We start from the raw sequence: 24,474 nt of genomic DNA on the forward strand, positions 1-24,474 counted from the left end.
GACCACAAAGCATACTGAGACCTCAGGGGCAACTGGGAGAGGTGGACTCAGGGCTGGGGAGTAACAGTGCAGGGCAGGCACTCTGAAAGGTAACACTGAAAACCAAATTACAGTGTCAGACTGAATGGAGTCAACTCAGGCTGGATCGAGGAGGCTGTATCTCGGAGAAGGGCAGCAGGAATCTCCAAGTGGAGTGATAGTTTCAGTCAAGCTGGATGAGGAATCTGGATGGGCAGTCCCTCCCCTGAGCTCCAGTTCACACTGTGAGTCCCTCCATTATTATATTTATGGTACTGTGTTGACATCTGCTTATTAAGTCTTACATCCCCTCCAGACAGTGCACTTCTTGACACAAAGCTGTGTCTTCTATTCACAGCACATAGAACTTGCTCAGGAAATATTTGTTGCATGACTGAATGAGTGATGAGGCATCACATCTCCATTTGTGCTGTTTCCTCTCCCAGAATGCCTTCCCCATCTGGCTGATGGAATAGATCCAAATCTCTTATGAGGCTCAGTTGGAGCATCACCTCTTCCCAAAGTTTTCCCTGACCCCCTTCTCCACTGGTGTCCACTGTCCTTCTTGAACATCACCACTGCACCTTGATAATGTCACCATTACACCTTGTTAATGTCACCATTACCTCATCATGTGTCTGTGAGCTTCTTAAGGGCAAGGACTGTGTTTAATTTAGTTTTGACTCCCTAGCACTTAGCACAGTTCTTGGCACATAGTGACATCCCATACACTACTAAGTATAGCAAAAGCCGTTCAAAATTAATCATTCAAACCACAGGTAAAAGCAAAAGCAGTGTTTTATGTTGAATTAGTCTCTTTCATCAGAGGATATTAAGTTATTTAACAAGAAATGCTCGTTAAACTTTGTTAACGAGGTAACAATTACGCTACCTATTTTACATAAACGTAGCCTTAGAAAAGGACTTCGGCAGAAGCCCACATTTCTGGATGGAAAGAGGGCAACACAGAAAACCATTTAAATGTAGGGCCCACAGAATGCCTTCTATTCAGATATTCTGAAACATCTCAGTGACTGAATTTCTAACCCCTCACCCTGGTGTTTGGTATCACATAGACTTAATCTTAAGTAGAGATTTTAAACAAATTCTAATATTGGGGAAAAAAAAACTGGGAGAAATCTTTCGTCCTAGCTTTTGGTAGCCTGTGTTATATACTCCTAGATCAAGGTCTTTCTTAAAATGGATATTTTTTTAAACAAATGTAACTTCAATGGCAATGAGTCCTCAATATAAAACTCCCCACTCAGGCCAAGTCAATCTCTTTAAAATTTTCCCAACAGTCACAATTTATAAAACATGTAAGCCAAATCCAATAAATCAAGTAAATAGCATTGCATAATGGAGGCTTAAATATAGAACAAGACAAGCCAGAAAGGTTCAATTAAGTAAATGCTGTACATATGTCTAGCTTTGGTGAGGTCAGTGTAATATATTGGGTTATTTCAGTATAAAGCCAAATAAAATAAGATAATTTAATGATTAAATAAAAGAGAGGAAGAAGAAAGAATAAAATGAATACTTTAGGAAAATACAGTGGGCAGAAAAAAATCCTAGAAGAAAGAAGAGTTTTGAATTACAGATTATTCTTAACAAAAATTCTGGAATTAAAAAATAGTGAGGAAAACTCAGAAATTCTGGTAACAACACAACAATGGAGTGAAATTCTCTGAACAAATAGAAAGTAGAATTGTAATTGTGATTTTTAAATCCAAAATGGCTTTCAGATAATCCCTATGTAGCAAAAGCAAAGTGTGTGTGTGTATATATATACACACACACATACGTAGTACATATATACACACACACATAGTATAAAGTTACCATGGTGACAGCAGACTACTGAAGGAGTATCTAACTTTAAAACAATTAGGTGGAAAACGAAAAATTCATCTGATCACCCAGATGTTTTGTCTTCACAGTTGCAAAATTATACTATTTCAAGCTATCTGGGTGACTTAATGAACTTACATTTTTCCTATGAATGTTTGATTCTGGCCAACCCTCTCTACATCTTTGTAGCAGAAGAGGAATAATATCAATTAGAAACAACTTAACTCATAAAAAATATAACTGTTATATGTATGTACCATGCAGTACCCCTGAACACATGTCCATATACGCTAATGAGTCTCATTATTTCATTGAATCTGTAATCTTTAATCCTCACCTGAAGTTCCAAAGGACCTGACTGCCTGGTGGAACTTTTATCTAAAAAGTCCCCCAAATTACTTCAAACTCAACATATCCAAAAGGGATAATCTTCTCTTCCATGTGTGCTTCTCTCCCTAGCCCCTCTCTTTGAGGGATGGTTACTTCATCCATCCCATCGCCCAAGCCAGAAACCTGGAGACCTTTGATCACCAGTCACGTTCAGTCAGTGATCAAGCCTTTTGACAATTATGCTCCCTTACCACCTCAGACTCTCCTCTCTAGTCAAAGCACTGTTTCTAAATTCAGATTCTTACTGTCTATGCCTGGAAAATTGCTCTCTTCTTTGAAACTCTTAAATAACTGAATTATTGCTTAAAGAATGTAGACCACCTATGATCTGACCACCACCTGCCTGTCCATATCGGACCCCTCATCCCATCACCACTCAAATCTTAAGTTTTTAAGGCTTGTAGCTTATTTTTAACATGATTACTTTGAAAATGTCTAAATCCAGAGGCCCTCTATTGACATGTGTGGCTCCACCAAAGCTACTTTTGATACATAGATCAGAAAACATGGTCTTTATTTGACCTGCCTAAACATGCATCCATACCTAAATTCTATCCATATCTCTCTCTTTAAAGATGTTCTTTTTGAACACAAGGGCATGAGACAAAATGTTTCTATCACCCCTACAGTGCCCTGCATACTGTATGTGCTCAATAAATATATTTTGACAAAATACTATTGACTATTATTTTATAGACTTGCATGTTCTTTCTCTTGGAAATAGAATTACGTTATGAGACCACATTATTTCTTATCCATATAATTTGATGGGAGGAAAGGCAAAATAAACTATAAATTCAATTTACTGACTTACTTATTGAGGAAATTGAGATATTACCAAGTAAAATATAGATATCCCGTTCAGCTTTTTCAAAAAACAGATATGTAAGAAAATACCTATGGCTAACATCAGTTTGTGATGTGCTTTCTCAGTTTACTTAATGGAATTATAGCTTCTAATCAATAGAGGAACAGCAGAATTCCCAAGCAACACACAAATCTCTCAAGGAAATTGATGAAAATAAACTGGTTTTTGTTAAAAATCTGGGACTTTACCCAAAATATATGAATAAAAATATTTCAGTAAATTAGATTGGTCACTACTATCTTATTCAAAACTATGTAAACAGTGGCTAGAACGAATATACTATTTGGAACATACAGAATTTAATTTCAGAGGAAAAAAAAAGTACATTGAATCATAGTTACCTATTAATTTGAAGCATGTTGGCCAAATCTAAATTCATTACCAGGGGTATAAAAACATATAAATCTGAAATTGTCATTAAAAAGAAGGTACGTTATAATTTTAATTGTTGAGAGTCCAGCATTTCTCCTGTTTTTGTGACTTAATCCCAGGGTTTCCAAAATTTGAAGGTGTGGACTTTGCTTGGCCTAGTGCCTATCTGAAATGAAAATCTTATCTTCTGAAATCCTGTAGAGAAAGACATCATATCTACTCTGTTGTTTTTGTTGTTTTTTTTTTTTTCACTCAAAGTCCTGTACTTCCCATTGTACCAGATTCACAGAAATATTTAATTTATAAATCGAAACTGTCTACCTTGGTCTCAAATGTCAGGGAAATGGTTAGCAAATTCGAAACTAGTGATGAAATTGGACTTGGCTGTGTTCTTTCAGTTATCTGTATGAGCAAGTAGTATAAATGCAGTAACAATACAGGACTTATCCATGAATTAAAATATTTTAGTAAATTAGGTTGGTCTCTGCAATCTCTCAAAACTATGTAAAAAGTGATTGGAATTAATAAACTATTTGGGACATATTTTAATTAAAATTCACATACAAGTTGGTGCATAAATATATACATTAGGCCATGAGGTCTACATAGATTTATTACTATTAACATTGTCTGCATTTTCAAGAGTTGAAATACACATAGCCCAAATAACTAACAGTTCATTCTGTGAAAAACTAATTAATTCGCTTTGTGAGAGTATGGTAGAGGCATTCACTCCATGACAGCATTTTAGTGCAACCACTTTTCACAAACACTGTATTTCTGCTTCTTGCTCTACCGTAGAAGAGCTGCAGTAAGCAAAAAGCAACCCCTTCATGATGATCGATAAACGGCATTAGTGCTACATACATTATCATTCCAACTAAGTTGGGTCTCTCTTTTATGTTCCAATGTACAGCATTTTCATTTGGTGATGTCAGGAGGATGAAAAATGTGCGGTTTATAAAACGAAGTATTGGGTTTACTTGAGAGATCACATCTTACAAAAACACTCAAAATGCAGAAGCATATCTTCAACTTCACCAGAATAATGTAAATTGGGAAGGGATAGAAACAAAGTATTGATTATACATTCATTACAAAAATATTTATTTAATTAAAAACAAAATGCAAAATGTACAGGTACGTCTACAAACCATCAGAATTGAACTGCTACAGTTTTTAGCACCCTCAGCCAATATTTACTTATATGCAAACATAATTTTTACATGTGCATGTTGTAATAATGGGTTAGGATAAACTTGTACTTTCGTAAGAGAGCACTTAGGTGGTGTTTTAATGTTATTTGCACAGTTCACTTTATTTTATTATTGACATGGATCCAACATACAGCTGATTTTTTTTTTTAAACATACTGTTTATTTGAAACAATTGTCAGAAGAGATCTCCATTTTTGGCCAGGTTTTTAAAATCCATTTATTAATTAAAAAAGAAGGGAAAAAAATCCACTTATTAATTAGAAATAAGGTGACAGATGAGACAGGAAAGAAAAACCCTATTTATTAAAATCAACACTCCTCCTCTTTTACTTCATTTCCTGGATTCTTTACTCTTTAATCCAATTAGCGTTAGGCTGTGGAGTAAAAAATAATATGCAAAATCATCACTCAATTAAGGGTGCTTTCTAATGACCTGTGTATCATGCACCTCACTCCAGCATTATTACTTTTTCTTCCAGTTAGGAAACAAAACAAATTTTTTTTTAATTGAGTGGAAATGACGATTTTAGTTGTTATAGCTAATTAAAAGTACAGTCAGCCCTCGGTATCTGCAGATGTAGAACCTGATGATGGAGAATCCGGGGATACCGGGGGCTGACGGTCCTACACCATTTTAAATAAGGGAAAACCCACAGGGGTCCTGGAACAAATCACTGGTGGATGCTGAGGAGCGATGACTCAGTGCTGAGCTAACCTACAGTGACAGCAAACACTTCAGTGGTTGCCCTGAGGAAGAGGGTATTTAGGAGGGAGCTGAGGGAGGAATTATCAAGGGACACAAGGAAACTCTTGGAGGTGGTGGGTATGTTCACTTGTCTTCACCAAGGTGGTGGTTTCAAGGATATACAGATCACAGATTGTCAAATTGTACGCCATAATCACTTGTGTTTTCTTGTATGCCAATATCCCTTAATAAAGCTATAAAAAAATAGTTCTGTTGTAAAAGTAAAGGCAATTATTTAAAGTTAAAAGCAATTATCAAGTAACTGTAATTTTATACCATTTCCCTCAAGGGAGTAAAAGGTTTTCCTTTTTACCTCATTTTATTTGTGTAAATTTTAAAATGCAAAAGCAAAGGCCTTTTGGCCAGAAAAATTTTAAATGTACTAAAATTGACATTGTCCTGAAATTACAAATCATCTTTTGCTGCTATTTTTGTGTTCTCAGTCTTTAATCTTTTTGTTCTTCGATTGATGATTAAAATTTAAAGCTTCAGATTTGTTATTGTTTTTACTCTCCACTTGAGATGAATTGTAATTGTTTCATATTTCCTATTATTCCTTTTTAATAAATGTGAGTCTCTGTATGAGAAGAGAGTGAAATGTCAAACAAGATTAAGGGTGAGTTTACAGCTATCACTACTCTGTACTTCTTGTATAGCAAACGACTTTAGTCTTGAAAGGAGCATAAATTTGAAAATAAAAAAGGAAGAAAGAAAAGATGAAACAGAGGGAGAAAAGGAAGTTGAAAGAGAGATGCATAATTTAAGTGGAATTGTAACATATTTACAGCACTCCTCCCTTCTTACAGGGGCACACTGAAGTAGCTCTGTTTAATTGAAAGGCTTGTCACTGCTAGGACAATCATGTGCACCAGCAGAGAAACAGCATTTAGTATGAGCAATTCGAGAGGCTGCTGCTCAGCCTCACGTCCCAGTCGCCAGATACATCATTTTAATCAGGTTTCAAATATAACTGAGCCTGTTACAACATTGCAACAAAACATCTTAAAATTGTGCGTTTGTAATTCCTGACGGTAAATGGGTGTGCCTTGTACTTAGCCTGACCCAGTCGAACCTGCTTTGGCAGAAAGCAGTAAAAGTGCCCATTGGAAATTTGAAATTGCTAAGGCCTGAAATGCAGAGAATCCAAGATGATTAAAGATCGACATTAGCCACAAGAACTCTTCATCCTTCTAATTTTAGACTGAAAATCGTGCAAAACACATAGTGTCCCACAAGAAAGTAACTGAGATAGAGTGGTATATTTTATTCTAGACTTTTTCTTTTTTTTTGAAGCAAATTAGTTCCACGTGGCATGGGGTGGATTCCACGCAGAGGGCACACTGCTTCCTGAGCGATCTGCCCTACAGAACAGGTGCTCTGCTGCTTGCTTCAGGCAAACTGCTAAACCAAGTTCCTGTCTCCCATCATCACTGACAGTGGAACAGCTGGAAATTAAAGATTTCCAGATACATTGTAATGTTTTCCTTTAAAAAAAATTTTTACACATACAACAGCAAAGGCATTTTTAAGAAAATTTTCAGGAAAAATATCATACTCTTTGAGGAGGGAAGCATCATAGTCTTATGATACTTATGTCTACATGAGAATTCTGTTAGTTTTCTTGCTACTTTTGCCATATTTTTATGTCATTTTGTAATCAGATAGTAAAGTATATTTTATTGAAATACTGACGATCTTAGACTTTCTCCATTTTCACTGAAATAGCCTTAGTGTGGGCAGGTTTATGTAAACTGGTTCCTGTGACATATGTTTGTGATATTTTTCTATACCTGACCAGAAGTATCCAACTTAGCAAGCTGGAGAAGCCACGGTATCCAGGTGCACCCTGCCTGGTTTGACTTCCTGTAGAATGAATGTAGACTAGTGGTTTGGTAGGATATTTCACACGCAGGTCATGAAATTTGGGTTCACAGGGCTGCTCTTGGGCACCTTCCTCCTATTGCCTACTTCCAGGATAAATAGTTTGCTGCAGTAAATTGAGGGAAATAGAACAGGGGCCCAGGGCTGGCAAAGGGTGCACCTGTTTGTACAAACAGTGGGAAATAACTACTCAACTCAGAACGTTAAGAGAGTTTGCAAAGGTTTTTTGAACATTCAAGGAGTATGTTATCGAGCTATTTTCTCGGCTTTTAGTACTAGAATGCATAACCAGCATGGCACTATTTTGCTGAACAATATAAGTACTCATACTAAGAGAGAATTAGTCTGAGAAAAGATTAACTGCTTTTAAACAGAAATGTAAGATTAACAGATAAAAAGAAGATATGGTACTTTATATACTCAGTTTTAATAAAGTGTTCATGTGAACATATCTCTGCTTACACTCAGATATAGTTCTATATTTGATAATATTTTTAATCTTCCTTTTTAAAGTAAAAGTTATATATTTCAAGATTCATATGTCTCAGTTTAATTTTCATCAGTTCCTAATTTTATTAGTTTCTCTGTTTTAATGAAATGCTCTTGATTTTTTCCACTGAAAACTAAAGATATTTAGTACCTTAAGGCCACCTATAGAAATATTAACACTGGATCTGCCATCTAATGGTATGTCAATAAACTTTAATTTTCAGCTGGGTGAGAAAATAAGAGTATCATATTTAATTGAGAATTTACCATTAGACATGATAACAGATTAACAATGGCCAAAGAATTAGAAAATAAGGCACACTGAATATAATTTAGGCTTTCTTTAATGGTTTAAAAGCCAATTCAAGATTTTGCAGTGTCTCACCTTCATGATCACATTCATTCATCATTCACTCCAGGTGTGTTTATGCAGCTAACCATATGTCAGGCACAGGACGGGCACAAGAAATAAAAAGACAAATTGATTCACAGTCATGGACCCTGCCCTCCAGGAACTTGTATCAAATAATAACCGTAGATAAAAGAACCACACACTAAAGCTTTCTGGTTGACAGCATGCCCCATATTGGAGTTCACAATGCGTATCATTATCTCGAAGCAAGACCACATAATCTGCTGGTCTTTTAGCCAGTTCTTAGTTTATTCACAAGTACCCAAAACTAAATCAATTTGAATTGATTTATCCAGTACAATTTCATGTAACTATCTGAATGCTTCTTAGACATCAAACATAAAAGTATAATACCTTTTCTTTCTCTATTAATCTTAACAGTTATGTTTAAAAGCCATTAATTTTTTTCTAAGATTAGTTTCCTTTAATAAGAATGCTTTTATTGGTCATCAAAATTGTGTTATATGATTTATACCTTTGGCTCGCTCTGACGTACGTTGAGTATTTTTAAGAGCGTCTTGGTTCACCTTATCAGTTGCGGTAGATGAGAATCACTTGTCTATTTCCCAAACCTGTTATTTCCCAGTAGGAAGTATTAGGTCATCTCTTTTCTCAGCCCAGAAAGCCCAAATTATCCAACTACAGACAGAGAAGAGCTTTTGCTGTGTACCTGGTATCCACTTTTTTTCTCTGCCTAGATTTCTTTCATGAAAAACATACCTGAAAGAGCTGAGAGAAATGGAGATAGTGGCCCAGATAATCCTGGAAACTCTGACACCATTCACATTCCCTCCTCTGATTGTGCCTTGGAGGAGCAGATGAGCTGTGGACCCAGATTTAGGCCAGGGAGTAGGCAGTCCTCAGAGAAATGCTCAAGGCCAGAGTGACACACAAACCCCTTAGCACTGAAGGCATCACCAGGCTATGGGGAAGGGTGTGGGGTTTAACTCAACATCTTTTTCTACCGTTGTTTCCTGTCTGAGTTGAAGACACCACCCAGTTGCTGAAAACCAAACCGTGATGGCCTAAGCAAGGGAGAGAGTATCAGGACTGACCTTGAAGTTTAGGCTGGATAAGGAGGAAAGTGAAGACTGGATTTGGGTGAAGGACAGTGACAGGTATTAGAAGCAGATAATTATAAGCGCCAATGGAGTGGAAGGATTGTTGGACTTGAGGCAGCAAGAAGGGTGAGGGGAAAGAAAGCGGAGGTATAAGGTGGGGAGGAAGCCAGTTTAAGCTTTAAAGTCTGAAGTATGGCCACAGGCAAGAGGCTGACATAGCGATGGGCTGTCTTTCCAGGGGAAAACTGCAAGGTACAGAGAGGCCAGGGTGTGAGACTTTTAGGCATGTGGTTAGAATGTAGGTGGAGATAACAAGACATACCATCCCCGCACTAAGGGAAATGGGAATGCTAACTGATCACTGCCATTGGAGGGGACTCACTGTTGCCTGGTCTCAGGAGATGCATTTCTGACATCACTTACTACCTATTCTCACAAACATTAATGTACTAGGGGTTTATTGGCTGAGATCTTTATTTTATGTGCATCCTTTAGAATTGTCCTAATGGAGCCTGTGGGCATGACCCACATACACTCCATCACTCAGTCACCTCGCACAGCAGCCACAGCAAGCCTTACAGTGAATACCAGGCCCATGTGGGGGAGGGGAGTCAGCCAACTATGGCCCACCAGGCCCCTTTTTTTTTTTTTACTGCCCCTGAGCTAGGAATGATTTGTACATTTTTAAATAGATGAAGGGAAAAAATCAAAAAAAGAATATTTTGTGAGAAATGAACATTACATGAAATTCAAATTTGAGTGTCCCTAAATAAAAGTTTATTGGAGCACAGCCACATCCATTGTCATGTACGGTAGGTGGCTGCTCTCCCACCACAAAGGCAGGGGTGGGTAATTGGGACTGTCACGTATGATGTCATACGTATGAGATCATATGTTCCACGAAGGCAAGAATGGTCACTATCCGGCCCTTTACAGAAAAAATTTTCTGACCCCTGCTGTAAGCATTGAAATAGTCCTTCATTTATTTATCCTTTGGAAAACAAACTATGTGCTGCGCATCAAGGAACCCTTATGAAGAAAAGAGATGCTAGTTGCAGGAGAGACCAAGGCACTGCCAAGAAGAGAGAGCGGCAAAGAGGATTCAAGATGCAGCAACGTAGGTGGACCCGGAGGGCCTTATGCTCAGTGAAGTAAGTGAGAGGAGAAAGACAAATACTTGATGTTATCACTTGACACGTGGACTCCAAAAAATAAAAACAAACAAATGTATATGACGAAACAGAAACAGACTCACAGCTGTAGAGAACAAACCAGTGGTTACCAGTGGGGAGACAGAAGGGGGAAAGGGTAAGATAGGGGTAGGGGATTAAGCCATACAAACTACTATGTATAAAATAAATAAGCCGCAAGGATATGTTGTACAGCACAGGGAAATATAGCCATTATTTTGTAATAACTTTAAAAAGAGTATACTCTTTAAAAATACTGAATCACTATGCTGGACACCTGAAACAAATATAATATTGTAAATCAACTAGACTTCATTTAAAAAAAAAATGATGAGGGAAGTGCAAGAGTGTCTTTGGGGCCAAAGTATGCTGAACACGATGGCCGGGGACAGATCGGGGGAGGTAAGACCCGATTGAAACCCCAGTGCTGCATGTTGTTAGACAGTCACTTGGTTCCTTTGAGTCTCAGCTTATTATTACACGAAGTGGGATGGTCATTACCTCACTGGGTGGATGACCTATAATAATCTTTACAAAAGACCCTGGATTCAGTAAATGTTAATTTCTCCCCTACCTTTAGCAGTGAGATCTCAAAAAAGAATGAATTACAACTTACATCACTAAAAGACCACTTAACACATGGCAGCAATAAGGGAAAAAAATTTTTTTCATCTTGCAATCTCTGTACTTCAGAGGATTCAATTAAAAACTATAAAGAAATCTCAGCCTTTGCATGGATCCAAGCAGACGGAATTAAGGCAGCGTGGTGGCAAAAACACACTGTGCTGTAACACGAATATCCCAAATTAGGAGATGGTTAATACATTATAGTACAGCCATATGACGGGATATTGGAAAGCTGTAAAAAGAAAAGTAACAGCGTTTTTAATGACATATATAAAATGTGAACGATATAATACTTAGTGGAAAAAAAGCAGAATATAAAATTTTATATACAATACAAGCTCAACTGTATTTAAAAGAAAAAAGCCCAAAAAGAAGAGTAAGGAATAAAAAGTATATGAACTTTCTGAAAAAACTGTTTTATTGAGAATTAATTCACATATTAGGTATGTTTACAGGCCAGAACATGAACTTTTTCATTTTAATTATTAAGTTTGTTAAATCGCCATTCCTCTCTTTTTTTCTGTTTTTCACTGGAGGGGGATTGAACCCAGTCGCTCTACCCCGAGGCATACCCCACCCCCTCCCTAGGGCGTGAACTTTTAAGACAAAACACCAGGAGTTAAAAAGATTTGTACTTGCACTAGGTGCCTCAGGCTCTCCCCTCCCTGAGCTTCGGCTGCCTTTGCTTACTCTTTCAGAGAAATCTTGCAAGAAGCACTGATTTAGCTCAAGCTTTCAACTCCCTCATTTTGCAGGTGAAGAAATGGAGCCCCAGAGGAGGGGACAGACTTGCCTGAGGCAGCACAGTGTGTTAGCCGCAAAGCAGGAACTAGAACTTTCCAGTTTGAGTTCAAGACACCTAAACATGCCAATTGTCTAACGTCATCTCTCTTCTCTTCTTGCTCACATCCTTATGCGCTGTGGTTTCTAAGTGGTTGCAATCATAGTATACACACAATTTGGGGGACTACTAATTCCTTAGAACAGTTTTTCTTCTCTCAGATCCTGCTGTGTCAACATTTATTCTTCTTTACACTTTTCTCTGAGTCTGTATACCCAGTCCGCTTGCCGTATTTGCGAGCCTGGGCAATATTTTTGTAAAAGCCCAAGAAACTCAAAGGGCCCTTTTATTAGCAATTGTTGGAATCTCTGACCTCATTTTTAAATTTACATTTGAAATTCTTTCCTCTTTGAAGTTTGCCTCTTTACAAAGTACTTATAATCTTTCCTCTTAATCTTTCAAGACAATGCATACTTTAAAAAATACTTTTCTCTTGCTGGCCATCCCCAGCCTCTTGAAGGAAGAGCTGGGCTCATCTCCATATCCCTGCCCCCACCGCCCCGCCCCCAACAGAGAACTTCTCTGCCACAGGTCACTATGGATCGCATTTTTCTTCTTTCCTTACTCTTTAGAACCTGCCTTCAGTTACTTCTATCTTAGCCCAGCCGTTCTCAACTTTGCCTACATTTAAAATCACCTGGCGGGGCTCCTCATTTATTTTTACTGGGGTGGGGACATGATTCTCATCTTCAAATGGGGAACGACAACTTCTGCCTTGGATGAATAAGTTAAAGCGAATGTATTTTCCTAAGGATAACTTGGGTGGAAAATAAGTCCGGTTGGGAAATTAAAAGTTTTGAAACTTGGCAAAAGGAATTTCATCTGGTGTCATTTGGAGATGACCAGGGAAGTATTTTTTTTTTGGAAAAGACCACTGAAATTATACAAGTAATGGTTCTCATTCATTCATTTATTCATTTGTTATTCATTTGTTAAAACCCTACACTGTGCTGGACAGAAGAGGTTTACATACACCCCCTGTTTTCAAAGGACTTACAATCCAGTAGTAGAAAAAAAAAAGTACTCTCTTCAGCAAAGATGAAGTGCCATCTGTGCTATGACAGAGATGTGTATGGGCTTCCCCTGAATGAAGAATGTGTTACAGTCTAATTTCATGCATCTTAGTATAATATATTTTGTTGCATTATATCTAAACCAAATTTTTAAAAATATAATAATTCATATCTAATTGGAAGTTACAAGAAGGTGAAATGTAGACCAACATCACCATTGTATCAATAGCAAATGGAAGGTTGTTTGAAATTGAGGTCAAATTTGAGGGTGCTTTGACAATGACAAATAAAAACAGATTAAACATTGGTGTAAAAGAGAAAAACTCATTTTAATAGATTTTGCTTGAATCATTCTGAATTCATGAAGAGACAGTGACAGAGTTAGATTAAGAGTTAATAGACAGGGGCGAGGGTGTAGCTCAGTGGTAGAGTGCCCGCTTAGCATGCAAGAGGTCTTGAGTTCAATCCCCAGTACCTCCATTAAACAAATAAATAAACCTAATTACCCCCCAAAGAAGAGTAACTAAACAATAAAAATATATGAGAAAGGGCCAATGGGATAGACCAAGAATGGAATAGAAACAATTTGTGGGGAAGAGAAAAGAGCAAGAAAAAAGAATGTCTTGTGAAGAAAGGATAATCATTCCAAAATAAAGAAAAGAGAGTAGTATGCATAATAACACAGTACTGGAAAATATATGTTATTACAGAAAATCCACTTACTATTTATTTAAAATATGCTATATAAAATATATTATTTTGGATCATTTAAAAACATTACTTTAGGAGCAAGCAGACTGAAAATAAAACTTTAAAAATTGTAAAAATGTCCCTACTTAAAATTTAACATATGAAAAACCTAGTAAAAATCAAGAAAAAGCCAACAGTGAAATCAGGCCAAATGCACTGGGAGAATTTGCTCAGTAAAGAATCTGGGTATCTTGTTCTTTATAAAATCCTGTAAAATTCCACCATACTATAAAGAAATCTTGAAATTATGCCTGTGGGGATCCCAAACTTCTCCGCTTGGCACTGACAACCCAATACATACACCGGTGGAAAGCAGACTGACCATGGCATTCACTTGAGTGCGCCAGATACTTACTGCTGGTGACATGTCTACAACCAACAGTAATTTACGAATCAGACCTTTTTTTTTTTTTTTTCATTTTAGAGCAAGGTTATTGAAACTACTATATTGTTAATAGGGTACAAGATTTTTGGTCACAAAAGAAAGTTGAGTTGTAACTACTATTTCAGTGCTATGTCTATTCTTTTACAAAATACTGTAAAGAGATGGTGTTCCTTAGCAAAGTAGTCTGTGACAGTAGTTTTGACAGAAGTTCTGCATGTAGGGAAGGTGCACCCCTATCCAGAGTGTCTATTCCATGAAAAACAAAATGCTGTCCCTTCTGTGATGGAAGTGATCCAATGTTATCAACCTGTCACCAGATAGCTGACTGATCACCCTGGCATGGTGCCATATTGGAGACTTGGTATTGGTTTCTGCTGCTGGCTGATTGGGAACTCAGTGGTAGCCTTAGCCAGGCCAGCCTTGATGAATGGAAGTCTGTGTTGCAACCATGACTAACTACACTGTTCATGAGCCCACTGGGCAATGATAAGGGCATTGGGGGAAAGAGGTGGGCTGGTAGCCACAGAAAGGGCCATCTATCCACCATCATGGTATTACACACAGCATTGCTTTTGATCTAGGGACTCACTTCATAGTAAATAAAGTGGGGCAATGGTCCACACTTGTAGAATTTTATGTTCTCCAACCATCCTGAAGCAGTTAGCTTGATAGAATAGTGGAAAGGCGTTTTGAAGACCTTTGAAGACCTTTTAAATTCTAGAACCAGCTAAGTGGCAATACCTTGCAGGACTGGGTAAGATTTTCCAGGAGGTTGTATATGCTCTAAATTGGCATCCAATACATGGTGCTGTTTCTCCCATAGCCAGGACTCGCGGATTGAGGTCCAAGAATCAAGGGGTGGAAATGGTAGGGGCACTACTCACTACTACCCTGTGATCCACTAGCAAAAATTCTATTTCCTATCCCTGTCACCTTATGTTCTCTTGGTCTAGAGGTCTTAGTTCCAAAGAGAGGACTACGTCTACTGGGAGACACAGCAATGATTCTCCAAACTGGACATTAAGACCACCTGACTACTTTGAGCTTCTCATGACTCTGAATTAACAGGCAAAGAAGGAAGTTACTATACTGGTTGGAGTGATTGATCCTGATTACCAAGGGAAAATTGGACTGCTACTATAAAACAGAGGTAGGGAAGAGTATGCCTAGAATCCAGGAGATCCCCTAGTAACACATTCTGGATTAAAGTCAATGGGAAACTACAACAATCTAATTGAGGCAGGTCTATTAATGGCCCATATGCTTCATGAAAGAAGGTTTGGGTCACTCTACTGGGTAAAGAACCACAACCAGTGCTTACTTTGGCAGCATTTCTGCTAAAATTGGAACGATACAGAGAAGATTAGCATGGCCGCTGCACAAGGATGACATGCAAATTCGTGAAGCATTCCATAGTTTTAGAACAAACTAGTGGTTACCAGTGGGGAGGGGATGGAGATGTACAAACTATTATGTATAAAATAAATAAGCATAGATAACCAACAAGGTCCTACGGTAAAGCACAGGGAACTATACGCAGAATTTTATAATAACCTATAATAGAAAAGAATCTGAAAAAGAATATATATACACACATATATGTGTGTGTGACTGAATCACTTTTCTGTACAACTGAAAATAACACATTGTAAATCAACTATACTTCAATTAAAAAAAAAGAAAAAGAAGAAGGAAAAAAAGACAACAGGAACTGGAACTAACACCCAGCAAAAATAAATAGATAAATACGTAAACTACCAGGATATATGGTACAACACAGGGAATATAGCCAATATTTTATAATAACTACAGATGGAGTATAACCTTTAAAAATTGTGAATCACTGTGTTGTACACCTGAAACTGAAAATATTGTACATCAACTATACTTCAATTAAAAAAAAAACAGAGAAAGAAAAAAAAACCATAACCAGCCAAGATGCTTGCTGAGGGCAAAAGGAATATGTAATGGGTAGACATTATCAATGCTAGCTATGACCATGTGACCAGTTACAGAAATGAAGAGTAATTGTTATAAGTATTTCTTCCCTTTTTTGTTATGAATATGTTTGTGTGTATATGTATATCTGTATGTATGTGTGTGTGTGTATGTACCTATCTGTCTACCTTTGTTTCCCTCCCTCCTTACCCCTTATCGGATAACATCAAATCTATTAATGTTACATCATAGTATTTACTTATTGTTAACTTTACATCATACTACTAAAGTTACAGGATATCAAGGAGAAGAGTGACTATCACCCAAAGGTTTTGGATTCTCTTCTTGGGAAAGAGTTAGTGTGCTTTCAGCTGTACACAGGATAGTTGTATCATGTTAGGCAGAAGTATGACTTTGTTATTGTCTTCATTTGGAAATTAAGTAGGGTTTAAGGAGGTGTATGTGAATGTCAAGTTGATAAGCAGTAAACTATGATGGTTAATTTTATGTGTCAAGTTGTCTTTGTGCCCAATTGTTTGGCCAAACACTGGTCTAAATGTTGCTGTGGAAGCATTTTTTGGAGGTAATTAACATTTAAATCAGTAGACACTGAGTAAAGCAGATTTTCCGCTGTACTGAAGGTGGTCCACATCCAATCAGCTGAAGGCATTAAAAGACTGACGTTCCCCAAGGAAGAAGGAATTCTGTCTTCAGACTGCCTTCAGACTCAGGACTGTAGCGTCAACTCCTGCTGGAATTTCCAGCCTGCTCTCCTGCCCTGTAAATTTTAGATTTGCCACTTCCCATAATTGCATGAGCCAATTCCTTAAAATAAATCTCTCTCTCTCTCTCAGTATTTCCTATTGGGAGATTGCAATCATATGTAATATCATAAAGAAGAAATATATTACAAATATCTATGAAAACAGGATTTAAAATGCAACCCCAGTATTTTAACTAAAGTCTCTGTTAACATTTGGTAAAACTGGGTTCTTTGTTATAATGCCACCATAAACTGAGACTGAGTCCTTGCAGGTAAGATGATAAATCAAAATTACCTGTAGGTAAAGTACACTTTGGTCTCAGAGTTATAATTTGCAAAAAAGTACAGAGGTAATACTGGGATGGCACTTGTCTCCTAACCAGTGCTCTGCAAAGTCATGGTCATGTATATGATCGAGATGCTAGACTTCTGGTTTTGATCACCCAACACTGCTACCCACTATTGCTTCCTCATAATAAGGAGATAATTTAACCATGATGCCTGGAACAAATTCCCCTAATTTACATTCCACAACCCCCACCCCTTTCCCATTCACTGATTTCACTTAATTTTATAAAACGTAAATATATTTAAATTGTTCTTAGCCACATACAATCATTCATTCAACAAATATTTATTAAATGCCTAGTATGAAGCACATCCCCTGTAAATTCCATTACGATAGGGGTGCTGCCAGTTTTGTTCAGTACAGGGTCTCCAGTGCTGAGAATAATGCTTTGCACAGAAGAGGAACTCAATAAATTTGTGTTGAGTTCATAAATGGAAAGAAGCATATCCAATAACCACGGTAATAATTTGTGCGTTATCTCCTGCACTCTGTGTCCAGCTCTGTTAATATATGCTTCTTAGTTGTGAATATAACAAGTCCTTTAATAACCATTAGTTATGGCAAAAAGCCTTTTTAAAAAAATGATGTTTTTGTGAAAGGCTTTGAAGTCTTAGATGAAAAGTACAGGCAATCCTCATGGATTTATTTTATAAGTTTACTTGCTTATTGAATGGTTATGAAGCAGAACATATTTTTCTATGGAAACAAGGTTTTTCAAAGGGTTTAGGTTTTCCGACCTGCCCTGCTAAAACCTGTGACATCCAACACAGCACTGCAGTGGTAACAGGGCATAACTCTTGTGTGTGTTTCTGTGGAAAACTAGAACTTAATCGGCTGCCTGTGGAAAAGGACTCTGTTAAATGTGTCTAGATTAGAATGGCGAATCTTGGGGTTACGTGATGACACTGCAGAAGTGTGTTCAAACTCACCTGTGCTTGGTATTTTATCAGTGACTGCAGAGGTTCCAGACAAGCAAAACTCTTGAGAGACACAGAAATGAGGAAACGGTGATACTGTAAATGAAACCACTGTTACGAGGGGAAAAGAAAAAGGTGTGTAACTTTTAACAGAGAATGAGGAGAGGAAACATGAGTGGGAAAGACTCTAGGCAGAGGCAGAGGGAAGAGAGTTCCAGTCAAGTCAAAACCTTGCCAGTCTTAGGTGGTTAGTTGGCCATGTGTAAAGCTGAGTGTATGAGAAAGTATCCAGGATAAGCAGTATATTTTAAAACCTAGCCTAGAAGAAAAGCGGGATCTAAGTATTAGCTGTTGTTGTTTTGTAACAAAAGAATGTGCTTAAGTAAAATACATATCATAGAAGGAATTTTTTAAAGCTGTTTTTATTAAATACTGACTATACACAAAGTAATATTTCTAACACGTGTGACAGACATAAAGAACAATAAATATCCACATGCCTACTACTCAGCATAGGAACTTGGACATTAATCATCTGGAAGGTCTGGGGATGGGGCGTGAGGACCATCGCAATCTTTCAGGTAGTTGTGTATGCAAAACTTCATAATCACCTTGGGGAAAAGCTCAAAACAAAACAAAACAAACAAGCCAGGAGCCTGGGCATTTCATCAAGGATGTCAAAAACTGACTTTCATAAATAATAGGCTAATTAAAATATAACATAGATTGACCCTGTAAATGTTTTGAATAAAAACAGAGCTTTATATTTTAAATCCCCAGAAATGTTGCTAGAATGAGTGCTCCATGGTTAGGCAGACTATTTGTCCAGTGGTCCATGTTTACAAAGGCCTATTTCAAAAGAAGCAAGAAGACGGCTCTATGAACAAAGAAGAGCCGTTTTTCAGATGTGGTTTTTTTCACAAAGATATTTTTCTGTCTTAGCTAAAACTGAGCACTATCCTTCAGCACTTCCAGACCGAGGATTTTATAAAAATCTTGCATTTTAATCAAAGGATTTTTTTTTCTCTGAGTGTGATTTAGCTCCCTGATACAGTATTTCCAAGCTGCATGGAATCTTAAAATGCCTCAGGTAGGAAACTCAGTCCTGGATGTACTTGATAACATGTCTGGAACATTTTCATGAAAACGTTCTGGAGATGGATAGTGTTTGCACAGCAATGTGCAAGTACTTACTCCCACTGAACTGTACACTCAAAAATGGCTAAAATGATAATTTTTGGTTAGGTTATTTCACCACAATAAGATGTCACCAACCAACTAATCAAGTGTTTAAGTCACACTGGTTATGGATTCAGATTCTAATTTAGAACATATGTCCTATTCTAAGATTTCCTCACCATCAGCCTACCCGCGAGAACTTTTATGCTAAGAGAGATAAGGTAAACACTACATACCAGTTCTAAATCATTAGAGTACACACATGCACTGTAATTCTCATATTGCACTTAATTTTTTTAGTTTCTATTTTGAATAGACATCTTTATTTTGGAGTTAGTTGAGGTAAACATAAGAGAAGGAGAACTGTAGAAAAAATGTGTTATGCTATGTAAAGTAACATATTACAGACATTCTATGCCCAGTTCTTTTTCCCAATCTCTAGGAGAAGCTGTAAATGTTTCACCATTGAGTATGACATTTGTTATAGGATTTTTGTATATACACTTTATTACATTGAAGAACTTCTCTTTTATTCCATTTTTTAAAAATGCCAATAGTACTTTGTTCAGATATAATTTGCAAGTAGCAAAATACATAAATTCTAACGTACAACTCAATAAATTTCGATGAACCACTGTCAAAATGCAATTGTCACCCAGATCAACATTCTCTTAGGTCAATACTTAGGACTAGAACTGTTGGGTCATATGGTAAGTGTATGCTTAACTTTATGAGGAAGTGCCACGCTGTTTTCCAAAGTGGTTACAGAGTCCTGCCAGCAATGAATGAGTGTTCCAATTGCTGCATGTGCTTGTCAATAGGAGGTACTGTCAGCCTTTATAATTTTAGCCATTCTGGAGGGTGTGTGAGTGATACCTCCTGTGGTTTTCATTTGCATTAGTTCCCTGATGACTAATGGCTTTGAGCATCTTTTTTATATGTTTATTGACGATTCACATACTATTGTAAAGTTCCTTTTTAAGCCCTTTGTCCATTTTGTTATTGGGTTGCCTCATATTATTCATTGGGAGGTGTTCTTTGCTGATTCTGGATACAGGTACTTTGCCTGATGTGCATACTGAAGATACGTTCTCCCAATCATGGACTGCCTTTGCACTTCCTTAGTGGCATTTTTTGATGAGAAGTTTATAAGTTTAATGAAGTCCAATTAATTTGTTTGTCTTTTCTGATTATTGTCTTTCACGTCCTATTTAAAACAAAAAATCTTTGTCTACTCCAAAGTTGTAAAGATATTTATTATTCCATATTTTTCTCTAGGAAGTGTATAGTTTTGCTTTTAACATCTATGATCCATCTCTGATTCATTCTTGTATACGGTGTGAGGTGGGAGTCAATATTCATTTTCTCCATACTGCTGTCTAGTTGTTCCAGCACTATTTATTGACAAGACTTTCCTTTCTTCATTTTATTTCTTTGACAACTTTGTAAAAAAATCAATTGACTAAATTTGGGGGTCTATTTCTGGGTGAAAGCCCAGAATTCTGTTCCATCGATCTGATGGTATATTCTTATACTAATATCACACTGTCTTAATTATTATAGCTCTATACTGATTACTGAAATCAGTAAAGTTACCCAACCTGTTTTTCAAGTTTGTCTTGGCTGTTTTAGATTATATATGTATATGTGTATATATATATATATATATATATATGTATATCCATATAAATTTTAGAATTAGCTTCTCAATTTTCACTAAAAAGATCAACTGGAATTTTGATTTGGATTGTAATGAATCTATAGATCAATTTTGTAAGAGCTGACATCTTAACAATGTTGAGTCTACACATCTCTCCTTTTATTTAGTTAGGCCTTTGTGAATTTCTATCAAGCAATGTTTTTAGTTTTCAAGGTAGAGTTCTTACATATCTTTTGTTTTATTTAGTCTTAAGTATTTGATTTTTTTATGTTTTGTAAATATTTTAGAAAATTTCATTTTCCCAGTATTTATTGCCAATATATAGAAATACAATTTATTTTTGGCTGTTGATCTTGTATCCTGTGATCTTACATTCACTTTAATAGTTATAGATTCTTTTGAATTTTTTATGTATATAAGCACATCATCAGTGAATGAAGATGATTTTACATCTTTTTCATTTTCTTGCCTTATTGCACAGGATAGGATTTGCAGAGAGCCTAAATGACTCACCTAAGTTAATACAGTTAGTAAGAGCCAAGACGAAAACTCATGTCAGTCTGATTTCAGAACACCCTGGAATGAGTGAGGATGTATTATATATTTTGTTGCCATTATTACTAGAAAAGCAGTTAAGGTCTTACCAAGGATGGTCTTGAATATAAGGTAAAGGACTTGAATTGTATTCTGTAGGCAACAAAGGATTATTAAGTATTTTCAAGTGATAAATAGAATAAAAATGGGAATGTTAATCTTGTGATAGTGTGTAGTATGGTTTGAAGGGAGCCTCTCATTTACTGATTCATTCATTTCACGATCATTTATTGAGCGTGTATTATGTTCTAGGAATTGTTGTAGGTACTGAGGAAATAAAGATGAAGACAACGTGTTGCTTAGGGTAGTAGAGATACTCAGTGATGGAGAACAGAATCTTAGCACAATCTGTTAGCTATTCTGCAAAGGCATCTTTATGATTTTGTATAAATTAACTTCTCTGAACCTCACTTTTTTCATATGTAAGTGAGAATAACAATACATATAATACCTACTTTGATTAGAAATAAAAATATATATAGTATGCTTGACCTATACTAGACACATTTATGGTAGCTATAATACTTAAGGGATTTGGAGAGAGCAGACAATAAGAATGAAACATTTGGTCAAACAGTTGTTTTTTTAAATAATCAAATTGTCAAACAAATGTTTTAACAGATTCCTCCCTCTAGTGATTACATTTTAAGTAGAATCAACTATAGATTTTTGCTTTTGTAATTGGAATGGAGCACCAAAGTAGAGATAACTGTGCTATGTGCACATCTAGTCAACATCATAATATTCCTTTACCTCTGAATAAAGAGCTTGATTGTTAACAGAGTACATTTATTTACACCATTTTGTTTGAGTCTTGTGACAAATATATAGTTGAGGAAACTGAGATATTAAGTCACATAGTAAGTGTCAAAGCCCAGATCATATGTTTGCCTGTCTTTTGTAGCTCTTCTTACCATACTATTACCTCTCATTATATCTTGAAGCATGCTAGTAGTAATGATACAACAATCTTCCATTTTTATGTAGTTTATGTATGAAGAAAGTGAGAAGCTTCAAGTTGAATGAGGAAGAGAAGGCAGACAAAATAGATTTCTTGTTCTATAGAATGCACATTTTCTTAGGTATATTCTTAAATATATAAATTATGATTTTTCTTTATTACTTCAAGTTTCACTTGTGATTTAGCTGACATTCCTTCTTGGTTTTTCTACTTGCCTCATCCATCCATGGTGTGTCAAATTTCTGCTTCTACTAAATTTCAATAATTTCCTTCCCCTTTATGATTTGCACCCATTTTTTTCCTTATTGGGTTGTCCTCTGTTGGTAACATATCCAGTTCCTGTATCTTTGCTTTCTTTTCTTTGCATCATTAAGTCAACGTATTTACTTTTTTCCCTTCCATTTTGCATTTTCACATGATAATTCACCAATAATGGGTTTTCCTAAACAACTATTCTGAGGTCTTACAGAAATCTAAGTTCTTTCAAAATACTGAAAACACTTTTTTGTAAATGTGTTTTAAGAGCAAGTTATTGAAGGGTGAGTTGGGGAAATGGACATGAAGATTGGACCAGAAACTGCTGTTTACATTTTACAGATTCAGTTAGACAGCAAACATGATGTGAAATCTTATTAGGAGCTATAGCCTGTAAAAACAAGAACAAGATGTGGTTCTGGGCCCTAAGTAGCTTACGATCTAGTGAAAGAAAAAGACAAATACATAAACAACTCCAGTACAAGACAGAATATTGTTATAACTACCGCACGAAGTGCCAAGGGAGCCCAGAGGCTGTATGGGAGCCCAGAAGTTACAGGATTCCTTAAGGTTGGAGGCAACTGATGAGCAGCTGGAGATAGAACTCATTATGCTATGCTGTCAGGCTTGTTTTTTGGGGGGGGTGTTCATTTTTGTAGAAACAATTGTGTGTCTTGAGTAAATTTTGAGTAATATGAAAATGCAATGGGGAGTCATTTATTTGCACAGATATCATGGGTGGTTTTTGAAAGTGTGAAGTCTACTGTTGCAGAGGATTGATGGACTCTGGACTTCTGCCAAAGAAGGGAGGACTAGAGAGCAAGCAGGGGAATCTTTTCTTTATCACAACTCAGAGTTGGGGGTGAGGACATGAACGGAAATCGGAGTCCAGCAATGTGACAGAACTCAGGCGACTACTACCTCACTGTAGAAGCACTACGGATGAATATTTGTGGAAGAAGACGGGTCATAAAAAAACCCTTCATTTACCATTTCTTCCCCTAGTTTTTTGGAGAGCTTTGGGTTTTCAGGAAACCTGATTGTTATGCCAAGTAATTAAAATTATCTTTAAAATTTGTTAAATTAATGCATGGTGAATGCAAGTATTTCAAACACTAGTTTTGTGTACAAAGTAAAAGTGGAAGTATTCCATTACACATCCACTCATACTCCCCAGTGCTAACAACTTGTTAATAGCCTTCCAAACATATTCTATTCATAGTCAAATATACACATATATATACATTTTTTCTTTCCCAAAATAAAATTGGTGGCATTCCCACAAATTTGAGGTTGAAGACACCTTTAAAAGTGTGGGCTTTGGAGTCTGCCAGAAGTGGACTCAAATCCTTTCCAGCTTCCTGGCTGTCTGACCCTAGGCAAATTACTTCTGTAAGCTTCATTTTTCGGGGAAGGATAAAAAAAAGATAATTACTTTGTAAGGCTTGAGAATCAAAATCTACGATCACTTTAGCACAGTGCCAGACACACATAGTAAGTGTTCAGTAAACACTATTATTGTCTATGGCAAGTGACCCTTCTCGTTTTAAGACTAAAAATAAGGAAATTTGTTAAATGTTGCTCATTTTTTCTAATTGTATCTAAGTAGGGAAGAATTTGCTTTTCCAAAGCATAAAACTGATCCAAATAACATTTAAATGAGGATTTTCCTCGAATTTTCAGGGCAACTCTCTTGTGTTCCCCAACATTACTTTCTGATGTCTAGAAAGTGGACTTTCCAATGAAAA

General features: G+C 36.6%; 1 non-coding gene across 1 annotated transcript; it reads left to right on the forward strand.

The window, feature by feature from the left end:
* Positions 1-15,423: 15,423 nt before the first annotated feature.
* LOC116286039 (U6 spliceosomal RNA) lies at positions 15,424-15,530 on the forward strand. The gene has a single exon (XR_004195804.2). It is a non-coding gene; the product is annotated as a U6 spliceosomal RNA (small nuclear RNA).
* Positions 15,531-24,474: the final 8,944 nt, after the last annotated feature.

Source organism: Vicugna pacos, chromosome 29 (assembly GCF_048564905.1).
Source record: "Vicugna pacos chromosome 29, VicPac4, whole genome shotgun sequence".
Classification (NCBI taxonomy): domain Eukaryota; kingdom Metazoa; phylum Chordata; class Mammalia; order Artiodactyla; family Camelidae; genus Vicugna; species Vicugna pacos.